The 13,446-nt window shown below is 42.9% G+C and overlaps 1 protein-coding gene across 13 annotated transcripts in view; it reads right to left on the bottom strand.

The window, feature by feature from the left end:
* The window catches only part of fbxl4 (F-box and leucine rich repeat protein 4), a 70,148-nt gene that overhangs the window by 52,653 nt on the left and 4,049 nt on the right, over positions 1-13,446 (bottom strand). For 7 of the 13 annotated variants that reach the window (XR_015428149.1, XM_087147904.1, XM_087147899.1 and 4 more), the window contains 3 exons: positions 9,519-13,335; positions 938-8,637; positions 337-451 (listed from right to left, as the gene is read on the bottom strand). The gene's annotated coding sequence lies outside the window, so the exon portion shown is untranslated. The remainder of the gene's footprint in view (positions 1-336; positions 452-937; positions 8,638-9,518; positions 13,336-13,446) is intronic. The other 6 variants (XM_087147909.1, XM_087147910.1, XM_087147907.1 and 3 more) reach the window with 4 other exon arrangements.

Here is a 13,446-nt window from a genome sequence, read left to right as displayed (position 1 = left end):
CAAAAGAAAGTAAAAGAAAGCATCTGAATATACTGAATCTTATTGTTTATGAATTAAACAGATAATCTGTGATCCCTTATCACCTCTATTATACTATCCCTTGGTTTAAATGTACTTGAAATGTTATTTTATGGATAGTCCTTCATAATACTCATGGGCGTTCCCCATTCCCCATTTACCCAATTTATACACACCTGAACTGCTCATAATGATTCATTTCGCTTTGGGCAATCCATGGACCTGTCGCCATATCTGTATTTGATGTTTTTTTGACTTGTTATGCTGATTGTTTTTCCAGAACAAATATAAATAAATATATTATCACTGATGGCTTACTCAGTGTCGGTATGAGTGCAGCAGTTTCCAGATCTAACTCTCGTCTTCATTTTCCCCATCTCCAGCCCCACTGGAAGACCGACGCCGAGGTGATTCAAACCCAAGGGTAACATGCCTGTTTTTGTGTAAACCAAACGAATCATATGAATTACCTACCGGATCGTCACAAAAGACATTAACACTGACAATTTTTACGCCATGTATGCTCTCGATAATCTGAACCTGCTCCTCTTTACAAAAAAATTATCCATGCGTCTTATTCAACATTACGCCATCGTTATCTACCGTGGTGGGTCCATTAAATACAATGTAATTCTCCGCTCTCTTACAGGAACAGGGCTCCCAAAATACACTATCCCCCTTTTTGGGCGACTTTCACTCTTTTTGAATGGATTGATGAGAGACTCACCCCTTTAAAGAGTTCTAACTCTTTTGTCTTTAGACGTTAAATATATGATATTTTTTCCAATGAGAAAATAACCACAACAGACCTCAGGTGAAGCATGAATAAATGTAACAAAACAAATAAATGTAGCGCCTAATATTATGCTGTTGTATTTCTAGAAGATCTCTTGGGGAAAAACTTTTGAAAGACACCTACCTGAGAGAAATTCCAGAAGAAGGCTTGTTCTTGTTTGAGATCGTGGAAGATTTATCGTCCAGTGCATGACGAAACCAGTCGAACATTGAAAATGAACGTTATCTTCCATGGCTGGCTGTTGCACGTTCCATATCGTTCCACTGCCCGATTTGTTAGCGTACACATGCGCTTTATAGAATGCTTTTGTTTGATTCAAAGTTTTTTCCATGGAAATTTATTCGACTCTATGACATTTCGGTTCCAACTTTTGTTTCGTCATAAACTACGGCTTTACGTCAAAAGGAACAGCTGAACGCACAGTATTAGCCTAGCAACTTGCATATAATCAACACTTCATACAAGTTGAATGCGTCACAAACAGTACGCACGACAACCTCCATTCCATAGGCTGCGTGCGCGTTCACTTGTTAGATCGCTTAAGGTATGGTCGAGAACCAACATGACGCGGCAAGATCGCACCCATGGGAACGAGGTTAGACGCACGAGACTCATAACATCAATGTACTCTCAAGATCGGCCTTATTAGTGCGACTGTATGGATACTCACCACTGATCTCCGTAACAAAATGGAGATCCGTGATACTCACACGCACTGATCATGATGTTTGAGCTCGCGTGCTTTGTTCTCGATTGACCTCGCCTTTTTGAAACACCGAAGACACCGAAGTTGTTCATTCATTGATTTCCATTATAATGTAAAAACAATGACTCATTTGGGTCTTAATACTAAGACACAAAAACACGTTTATCGATCGGGGGGTTACATTTTCTGAAGACCGAAACACTTTTATTTCTAAAACGTGCTTAACTTAACAGTTACATGTTCAAAATTAACTTTAAGATGGGTTTATAATGGCTGTTGGTTTGTACAGTGATAAATGAGCTCGCTCGCAGTTTAAGTTTTCTAATAACAAACTGATTTAGTTTGTGTTAATTTGACTGGCGGTCACAAAATGATTCTTCAGGCCATTACATAAAAACTACGAAATTGAGAAAAATGCTTATTACTTAAAAAACTTTTGTTTCATACTTTGCATGCATCTGAGAATTGATAATGAGGTACTTAAGAGAAATTCTGGACGGGAGAAAAATGTTAATTAATTGTGTTTGACTGGTTAACTTCCCCCAAGGATAAAATGCATGGCTTCTTTGTCATCCAGTCCCACGATGCAACGAGAAAGTTTAAACGCTGTATTTGAAGACCGTTTCGGATTTTTTGAAACAATGAGTACCCATACGTAACAAAGAAACACCGTAAAAATGTACAGCAAAATGCTACTGAAGCACCGCGAACGCAGAGTCTAGCGTACGTGTTGCCCTGGAACTGTCATACATAGATATAACGGATAGATAGCTTAATTTAATATAGCTCTATGTTTCTGCCTGCATAGTCTAGTATTGGCTGACGACCTTACCATCAGATAGTTGATACGAGTGCACATTGATTTTGCAATCTTTCCCATTCAAAAATAGAGAGGAGAAATCAACAACCCGAGAAACGTATTATCGAATCTAATACAGTATGTACTCAATTAAAGTTTAAGACACGACAACATGTGGGCCTGTGATTTTTGCGTGAGGCGACAGGTAAACGAAATTACTTCACTCGGGGGAAAAACAAACAAACAAAACGGTTCATGTGAAGACTGTGAGGCCGGCTTCAACTGAGCGACGATTATTTATGAAGCTGTATGACCATGGACTTGAATAGTGGGCGGACGAGTCCCCGTTTAGGAGATTCGTCGTGGTAGCCAATTGTACGCCCATTGCCATCATCAAGGACTCGTACTCGGCCAACAGTAGCAAAGATAAATCACCCATTCTCGTCCAAAAACACTATGGAGAAAGAAACCGCAATTTTATATAGTAAAATTGATCTGGTAGCAAAACACTGAGTGACTCGCCAACAGCCCAAATAATGCCGAGTGAAGGCCTCAAAATTTCAAAATAAATATTCACTAAGATTTTGTGCAAAGAAAGATATGAAAATTGTTAAGTGAAGAATTGACATAATACGACTATCTTGGATGGGATATTTGACCAAAATAAACCAAGCTTCGGGAATCAGACGAAAAATGCACAAACAGTGTGCACAAAGAGGATTCAATCCACCCCAAACTGCCTGGTAAAAACCCTATTCTACGTGTCCATAGTGACAGCAATAGCACACAGAAGCGAATCTTGGACTCTGAGCAAAGAAAATGTGAAGAGACAGTGACGTCAAACTAACCCACTAAATGTGGAAAGAACGATGGCTGATGGTTATGGTAGAGGGAAAGACATACAACAGTGAATGATTTCAAGCTGACAGCATCAGGAAGGTTGGAGATCGGCTCGACACCCCCACAAGAAAAAAGGCAGAGTGGTGCCAACTTACGATAGAATGGCAGCCACTACATGATAAAAGGAAAAAAAGGGGGAGTCTATACAAGAGACGGACTAGTAACGGAAACGTTGGCGTAGCAAATACATCATAACACTATGGAGAAATGACGTGGTTTGTCGAAGGCTTGTCCAATTAGAGGCCAGGACAAAATCGCTGATAGTGGGGTGGAAACTTCTGTAAAAATGTCTGTCCAAATTTTTCTTTCGTATGCATGTATAAAACATCCTTTATTACCCCTCTTTTCTAAAATGCTGGTGCTTTCCAAAATATTAATATAATAACAGGAATAAAATGAAAATAAAATGAACATAAAAACTGGCAATTTGTCTTTAGGGGCAAAAATCTCCTCTGCCACCCCTCCCCCGTTGGTGATGGCACTGAAACAAATGTGTTGTGAATCTCGAATATCAAGATAAGAATTGATAGAATGTACATTTGGTTTGCACTTCGGACATGCATATCTCCGACGTCTGGATGTTACACTTTGCGCGTATACGGCTAAGCGTCTTCAAATAGAATGTTTAACGGGGCGGAAAAGAATCGACTCCACAGGGTAGAAAGACCAGTTGTAGGCCTGTAGAAATAGAAGTGGGCTTTATTGCTATCACGATAAGCACATGGTGTCTTTAAAGTATTACTGTTCAAGCTGCTTTATAAATCCGCGAACACATCGGTACTTTTGACGACAGGACGCGTTTAAGTTTAGTTTGAGTTTTTAACCTGTCCACCCAACCGTCCAACAAACTGTCCAAGGTCCCAAGGTTGGTTCTTTGGAAATGATGTTAGACGGTTTGAATGACAGTTGGATGGGCATTTGGGTGGACAATCAGAGGAGAAGTTGCAACCGTCTATTAAACCAAGGTTCAACTCAACTGTCGACCAATTGTCCAAGATCTGTCCACTCAAACGTCTAACCAACCAGCCAAGTCGGAAAAACTAACCGTCTACCAAACCACTCACCAAACAGGCAACATAACAGCCCACCAAATCGTCCGTGCAACCGTTTACACACCCAGTCACCGAACCATCAAGCACCAAGACTGCCTACAGGTTGTTCGACAATCTGAATGACTGTTGGTTGGACAGTCTGTGGACCCAACTGTCCAGTTCGGAGCCGTCCACCCAGCTACTCACCCCACCGTTAAACTAACCAGAACCTGACTGTCCACCTACCAACAGTCAGTGTGGACAAATCGAGGTTCTTTCCATCTGTGTACCCAACTGTCCAGTGCGGAGCCGTCCACCCAACTACTCACCCCACCGTTCAACTAACCAGACCCTGACTGTCCACCTACCAACAGTCAGTTTTAAAGTCTGCATGACGCTTGGGTGGACTGTTGGGTGGGTGCAGCAAGGTTATACCCAACTGTTCACAGAACATGCAACAACTGTCAGCACATTTAATTGTCTTACTAACAGTCACAATCGACCTGTCCATCCACCCACACATCCACGAAAAGTCTTCCCAACTGTCCAACCAACTGTCGACACCTAATCGTTCATCCAACCACGCATCCAATCGTTTAACCAACCAACACAATTGCTCGCCTAACTACAGTTGGTTGTACGGTCTTAATGACGGTGGATAGTGGGTTGGACGAACCAAGGGTCATCGCAGCTGTCAACCCACGTGTCCATGTAAATGTCCAACAAATAACCTCTTAAAAATCTAGCACTTTTAATCCAATTGTCCACACGAACTTCAACCAAATTGTCCATCCTAATCGTTTACCCATTCCGATGTGACTGTGTAACAATCTGTCGTAATAACCGTTAAACCAATTTGCCAACCAACCGTCTTTCAGACTGTCAACAAATTTGTCAACCCAGTCGTCCGTCACACTGCCCTCAAATTGTCCAACAGTTTTACTACTGTTCACACACCTAGCCAATCGTGGAACCAACTGTCCGACAAGCTCTCCAACGCCATTGACCCAAACGTCTTACCAACTGTCCACCAAGCGGTTAAAGAAACTGTCCAACTGTCCATAGGACGGGTTTTTTTTTGGAAATGTTGTTGGACAGTCTGAATGACAGTTGGGTGGGCTTTAGGTTGGACACTTAGATGGTCTATTAAACCAAGGTTCCCTCCAGTTGTCGACCAAACCGTCCTGTTAACAACATGTATATGACAACGGTCCACCCAACCGTCAACCAACGTCCAATGACCGTCCATTCAACCATCTGACTAACCGATTACCAAACTATTTATGTAACTGAACAACCGTCACAGTTGGACATTCATGGAGGTTGTCACCAATTATTGCACCAAGGGTCATCCCAATTGTTAACTCAACTGTCTTAGAACCGTCCAGTCATCCAAACGTCTAACCAATTATTGTCTGCATAACTGTCCACCAAATTGTCCGACTGGTTTTATCGAAATTTTGTTTGACGGTCTGAATGACGGTTGGGTGGGGATTAGGCTGGACGGCTTTTGCACAATTGGTGGGACAGTAAGATGAGGTTTAATGCAACTGTTCTCTGAACTGTACTTCCAATCATCCAACCAACCGTCAACGACCGTCCACCCAACCGCTCAATTAACCAGTCATCAAACTATCCAGCCAATCGTCAACACAACCATTCATTTTACTGTACAACTAACTGTCACAGTTGGACATTTACATGGAGGTTGTCACCATTGATTACACCAAGTTTCATCCCAATTGTCAATCAAACTGTCCCAAGAACTGTCCACTCAAACATTTGACCGTCCCACTAACCGTTCAACTAACCATTCATCTAACTGACTACCCAACTGTCCATCCTACCGTCCACACAGTTGTCCACTGAACCGGCCGTTAACCACACATTTACCCATTGGTCCAACACAGTTTGTCAGTAAGTCGAAATGACGGTTGGTTGAACAGTGGTGTGGATGAACCAAGATTCATCCCAACTGGCCACCAAACCGTCCACTGAACTGTCCAACCAATTGCCTACACAAATATCTAACCAATCACCTATCTAACCGACCAGGCAACTGTTCACCCATGAATCCACCTAACTGGCAAGTTTGCTCTCCTCCCAACCGTCCATTTGACTGTATAACGAACTGTCTCAACCAACCGTTTACACCACTACCCCTAACCGTCCTTCAAACTGTCCAACAAACTGTTAACCTATCTGCCTTCAGTCTAACAAACCGTTTAACAAATAAACCTTTAAACCACATTTCCAATCAACTGGCCAACCAATTGTGGAAACCACTTGTCAACCCGACCCTCCACCCCACTGTTCAACAAATGTCCATCCAAATGTCTAACCAACCATCCAACTACAAGCAACAAAGACAAAACTGTCAATCAAACAGCCCATTCAACTATTCAATGAACTTTCCAACCACTCGTCGCAACGAACTGTTTGACCAACAGTCCATCAAAGTGCCAAACCAATGTCTACCCAAACGTCAACACATGCAACCGTCCGCCTATCGCCAGATCACTGAACCAACCTATGTCCACTTATCTGCAGCTGGTAAGACGGTTCCAAATGATGGTAGGTTGGACCGTGACGAACCATTGTTCACAAACTGTACCGTCTACCGAACTGTCCAACGACTGTCAATACAAACGTCCCCCAACGGCCCACTTATGTCCATCTAACCATCGCAACTAACCGTCCACCCACAGTCCACTCAACCGTCATTCAGACTGTCCAATAAACCGTCAGTCAGACCATTTATCAAGCTTCTCACCCAACTGTCCTTCAGACTGTCCAACAAACTGTTGAACCAACTGTCCACCCAAATGGCCAACCAAATGTCTAACCAATTGTCCCCCAGACCGTGAAAAGTCCGAGCCAATTGACCAATGCACTGACTGGCCAACCAACCAAGCAGAACTTCAGTGTAAACAAACTCGGAAGATTGAGGGGAGACAATGTAACTCTGACCTTTTTGACTAATATAAACGAATATAAACGTGACGGTTCACTGGACATTTTCCGATGGCTCCCGTATGATGGACAAGTATAATAATATGGAATCTCTATTACTGTTTTGTCGTTATTACATTCGACCTGCATAATGAAATGAAGTTTCCTCTGATGTTGACAGGTGTACATTAATATACTGGAAACAATGGAAAAAGTCCCCATATTTCTTTGATAGGCTTAGTTTTTCCATTTTACCCTCATTGCTCCAGTCGGATTCCACGCCTCGGGTTCCGCGCCTCGCATCAGAAACCACGCTGTACGTTGTGACATGTCTAGTGCACATTGCACAGGACACAGACGATGATTGCGCGACCCTGTGCGACATGCGAATATGCAAATAAAAACCTTGTCAGACTGGATTGTAATAGGTTTACCTTTATTGTAGAGCTTCCAAAGTAACGTTCGTTGAACACAGTACATTAACTCACGTTGCGGCGTTTTTCAGCCATCTGCATGCAACTCTCGTCTACTCTTCTAGTTTGGCATCGCCTTGCCTTCCTGAGCTTCTTAACTTTATTTAGTTTTCTTACGAGATATAGTTTCGCAAAGTTCGTTTGTTCGAGATGTATAATCCAGTTCGTTCCCGTAAGATCTGTAGATAGGAAAGTTGTTTTTATTTTTGGACACCCGTCGTTTTAAAGATATTATCGATATTATTATATTTTTAGTAATTTTTCAAAGTTCGTTTTTATGAATTACATATTTTGGAATTTCGCTTTGTGAGAAATAAATTTAAAACCGACAATGTATACCTCCTGAAAATTAACTTGTAAAATATGTCATAAAAAGCAAACTTCATCAAAACATGTGTCTCGTTATAAGGATTTGTTAAAAGAATAGAAACAATATTGATAAATACTGATCTCATCGTCTCGATCAAACGAACTTTGGAAAAAAATATATCTAATAAAACGAAGTCGGGAAAAAATATATCTCCTTAATTGAAGCGAACTTCGAAAAACATAAACTTCACTTTTTGAAAAAAACACCTGATGGAACTACAAGGCTTTCGTTGGACTGACCTTTAAGGCTGGTTCACACTTTGCACAATAGCAAACGCGAATGCAAATTTGTAACGTCAGATCAATTATTAGCGTTGCGAATTCGTTAAAGTTAAAAATATTTTAATGCTCGAGTTGAAATGAAATGACCATCAAAAATCTCTCTGCTGTCCTACGGATTTTCCCCAAAATGTCCAACAAATTGATCTTCAGATTATCCAACCAACTGAAAACACAACCTGCCAACAGTCTGAATAATGATTGTGTAGGTGATTGGTTGGACGGCCCTTAGGCAGTTGTTTAGACAATCTGATGGAAAGTTGCAACCGTCTATTAAACCAAGATTCATCGGAACCTTAAACATTACCTTTCAACTAAGGCGCCAAGTCAAAATAGAAACGGTTGACCAAGCGGGAAATGGTTGCCCTTAATCCCCTTTCAAACCGTTGCCCGATTCAACTGCAAGCGGGCAATGGTTGCAAGACACCGTTTCCCGAAAGAGAATTGGCTATGCGGCAACCCCTTTGATGCATACTACCATCTCCCCCACCTTGGTACAAAAGCCCTGACTCCCAGCTTACCAGGAATGGTTATTGTGCATCGGCTTTGTTGTGTAAATTGGGCCAGTTCATCCACAGGCTTAGCACAGCTTATTGAGAAGGGGAAGCAATTAATCTCTTAACAAAAGACTAACTCCTTCAGAGTCAGCAGACCTATGTGCATCACTAAGTCTCGTGTCACTGAATTAAGATCTGTAGTTTTCTTTCCCAAAATCTAGCACTGTCAGGCAGTGATTTCCACATCACAGATTTGTCAATAATTGGATTAGACAATAGAGTAAATGGAGAAGATTATAGATGCAACAATCACAGGACTTCAAAATCAATCTAAAAAGTGATATAAGAAAAGTCCACTAATGTTGGCAAGGGTAGCGTGGCAAACTGAAGGAAAAAAATCCTTATCCATGTAAACGGTAGTATAAACCCATCCCCAACCCCCCCCTAATTGTTGACATATCAATGGGCTGGGGTCCCAGCTGTTGATAAACAGCTCTAATGACTCAACCACCAGCCACAATGGAGAGTATTCCTTAAAGCTCTCTATTGTTAGAAAACATCACCCAGGAGTGGTGTTCATCGAACCACAAGCATTCAGGTAGTGATATCGTTGCCCGCTTTACTCTGAAGCGGGTAAGGAGCTTATCGTTTATGTATCGTTTCCCACTTCATGAACCGTTTCTATTTTGACTTGGTGCCTAACAATCCAGCAAACCATTCACTTAACCAGCGACTTAGCGGTTCATAAAACTGTCCAAGCAACCATCCACCCACCCAACTGTTTAAGCAACAAAGTGAATGTCAAAGCGAACACCAAGCAGTTAACCAACCGTCTAAGCAATCTAAAAGCAGTTGATTGGACGGTATTAATGGCAGGCGGGCAGTGGAGTGGACAAACTAAGGTTAATAGACTTTCAACCCAACTGTCCACCGAACCCTCCACCCAACTGCTCAGCAAAGCATTTAAGCAACCACAACTTTACCGTCCACCTAACAACAACTGGTTGACAGTCTGCATGACAGTTGGGTGAACAGAGGGCTGGTGAACAAGGGTTAAATCCAACTGTCAACCCAACTGTACGCCAAACTAATGTTTTCACAAACGCGTTACAAAGCGCCTGACTGACGTCTACCCACTGAACTGTCGGCACACAGTCTACCCAACTGTCTAACTGTCGACACCTAGTCGTCCAGCTAACCAACCACACAACCGTTCAACCTTGTAACAGCTCAGACATCCACCTACCTAAAGTTTGTTGAACGATCTGAATGACGGATGGGCAGTAGGGTTAACGAAGCAATGTTCATCACAACTGTCAAAAACCTGTCCACTGATGAGCTGACCACAAAACGTCCGCACAGACATCCAACTTCCACCTAAACGTTTACCCAACCGTTAATCTCACCGTTCAACTATACGTTTGAACAAACCGTTCACCCCATCGTCTACCCAACCGTCCTCCAAACTGTCAAAAAATCTGTCCACCCAACCATTCTTCAGACTGCCCCCTAAACTGTCTAATAAACCGTTCTTTAGACCGTCCAACCAACTGTTCACACAACCTGTCCACCGTGAAACCAACTCTCCGCCAAAATGTCCAGCAACGTCCACCCAAGAGTTTTACTACCTGTCTGCGCCAACCGTCCTTCAAGCAGTACAAAACGCAGTTCTCTAATAACATTGTTGTACCATCCGGTACAACAGCTGGGTGGGCATTAGGGTGGGCAATTAGATGGACTGTGGCATAGGTTTATTGAATTAAGGTTCATCCCTATTGTCGACTCAACTGTCCTAGATCCGTCCTCTACAACGTCTAACCAACCGGCCAAGTCGGCCCGACTAACTGTCAACCAAACCATTCACCAAATCGGCCACCTAACAGTCCACCAAAATAATCGTCTGCCGAACTCACCACTCGACAAACATCCCTTACCGTCACCTACTAACCCGACGGTTCTCTTACCCACAGTTTGTTGGACAGTCTGACTGTTGGGTGAACATCGCTGTTCATCCCAAGCCAACCGTCCAAGACAGTCAAACCGTCAACAGAGTCTTCTATCCAACCAGCACCATTAATATCAACCGAGCAGTCCACGTATTGGACAGTCTGAATGACGATCGGGTAGGCAGTGGGATGGACAAAACATGGTTCTTCCCACTGTCACCCAACTGTCCACCGAACCGTCTACTGAACTGGAACGCAACTGTCCACCTACTAACAGTTGGTTTATTTAAAGGTTTATTTCAACTTTCACCGAACTGTCCAACAACTGTCCGCACAAACGTCTCACCAATCGTCGGACCATCCACCAAAAAAAAAACTGTCACAGTTTAGATGGAGGCTGTCACCATTTATTACACCAACGTTCATCTATTGTCAGCCAAACTGTCGAAGAACGCTCTATCCAAACTCCTCATCTTTCAACTAACCCTCCACCCAACCGACCATCCAACTGCCCACCCTACCGTCCAAACAGGCGTCCACCCAACTGTTAACCAAACATTCAACCAGTAGTCCACCACAGTTTGACAGAAAGTCCAAATGACGTTTGGGTGGAGAGTGGTGTGGATGAACCAAGATTCATCCTAACCGGCCATCCAATCTTCCATGAACTGCCCAGTAACTGTTCACGTAAACGTCTAACCAATCGCCCATCTAACCGACCAGCCAACCACAGACCCAAATATTCATTGCCCATCTTGCCGTCTACCCAACCGTTGATTTGACCGTATAACCAACTGTCGCACCAACCGTCTGCCCTACTGTCCCCCGTCTGTAAGACTGTCCAACAAACTGTTTACCCAGCAGCTGCTTTCAGCCAAACAAATCGTGTGACAAATGAATCTTTAAACCGTTAAACCGACTTTCCACTCAACCGGCCGACCAATCCTGACAACCAAATGTCCACCCTCCACTCACCCCCTTGTTCCGACAAATGTCCAACCAAATGTGTCCAACCATTATATGCAACCGTCCACCAAACTTTCAACTTGGCTTTCCACCTTACCACCTAGTCAACAATCCAGCGAACCTTTAAACCAGCCATAACAACTGTCTGTAACCGAACTGTAACCGTCCAAACTGTCCAACAACTGTCTACCCAAACGTCTATCCATGCAACAGTCCAACCAACCACTCACCCAATCATTCAACCAACCATTAGCCACTTGCCTACAGTTGGTCGGACGGTTCTGAATGACGATAGGTTAAACAGTTGGCTGGACCATGCACTGCAACTGCCAACTGTACCGTCCACCAACTATCAACACAAATGTGTAGCCAACGGTTCACTTAATTTTCCATCAACATGTAATTGTAGCAAACAACTGTCCACCCACAGTCCACTCAACCGTCCTTCAGACTGTCAAACAAACCGTCAGCAAGACCACGTCACAAGCTGACCAAGCCTGCCCTTCAGACTGTCCAACCAACTGTCCGCCCAAACGGTAAACCAATCGTCCACCGAACCGCTCAACGTCCAGCCAGCCAAATGACAAATCGAGTGACTGACCAAAGAAACAAAATAACTTGAGTGTAATGAAAGATGGAAGACCAAAGAGAAACGCTATAAAACTCTGACCGTTTTAAAACAATATAAATGAATACATGACGGTTCATTTGACATCCCCAATGGCCGCCTTAAATGACGGAAAGCAGGGTGTTGGGTTTTGTTCAGAGCGGATGTCATGGGACATGGGCTACGAACAAAAGGCACCACGGTGCCTGCCGCCATTGGCATGGGCCATTGCAAATGACCACTGGTAGCGTTACCATGGTCACCTACTGGATTCGTCTGTAACTAATTGACAAGCGACCGATTGAGCCACAGAGCGAAACACACAGACTTCTGTTAATGACTTCATATAACAAGCAACTGACTTTCCTCAATCATACGGTCGGTTCATAATGGGCGCGAAGGTGAACACGAATGCAAAATTGTGACTTAGATAAATTATTCGTGTTGAATTCGCAAACTGTGAACACATTTCAACTCCCGAAATTTTGCTGCAAATGTTTTGTGCTTGCTATCGCGTTCACCTGAAGTATGAACCACCCTAAATGGTCTTAAAGTATGCTGATCTGCAAAAATCCTCATTATAAAAAAAAACCATGCACTGAATTTAAACTGTTAGTTTGAAATCTATATACCAGACATGTATATCAGTTGAATCCTAATCTTTTATTTTGTCGTTATTACATTTCACCCCCATAGTAAAATTAAGTTCCCTCTGATGTTGACAGGTGTGTATTAATTTACTGGAATCAATGGAAACAATTTCCAGCTTTTTGTTGCGTAGGCCTACTTAGCTTGAATTGCAGTTTGCCAAAATTTTCCCTCATATTTGCTCTGGTCGGATTCCATATGTCTCTAATTCGAATTCCTGAGGTGCGTTTCGTCGAAACACTCAGCTTTCTCGCAATCTTTATCAGAGCAGGGCAGTCGCACCCTGTGTGCTGACGTGTCCAGTGCACTTTGAGCAGATCATAGTTGATGATCGAACGACTCTGTTGGCTACAACGTGCGAAAATGCAAAATAAAAAGCTTCAGTCAGCCACGTTGTAGGTTTGCCTTCAGTGCAGAGCTTCCAAAGTGATGATCACTATATACAGTAAATTGAACTCA

This window comes from Acanthaster planci, linkage group LG17 (genome assembly GCF_054643075.1).
Source record: "Acanthaster planci isolate LZ-2023a linkage group LG17, COTS_SCS, whole genome shotgun sequence".
Classification (NCBI taxonomy): Eukaryota; Metazoa; Echinodermata; class Asteroidea; order Valvatida; family Acanthasteridae; genus Acanthaster; species Acanthaster planci.
The sequence above is the reverse complement of the archived record's forward strand: the minus strand, read 5'-3'. Positions and strand labels throughout refer to the sequence as shown.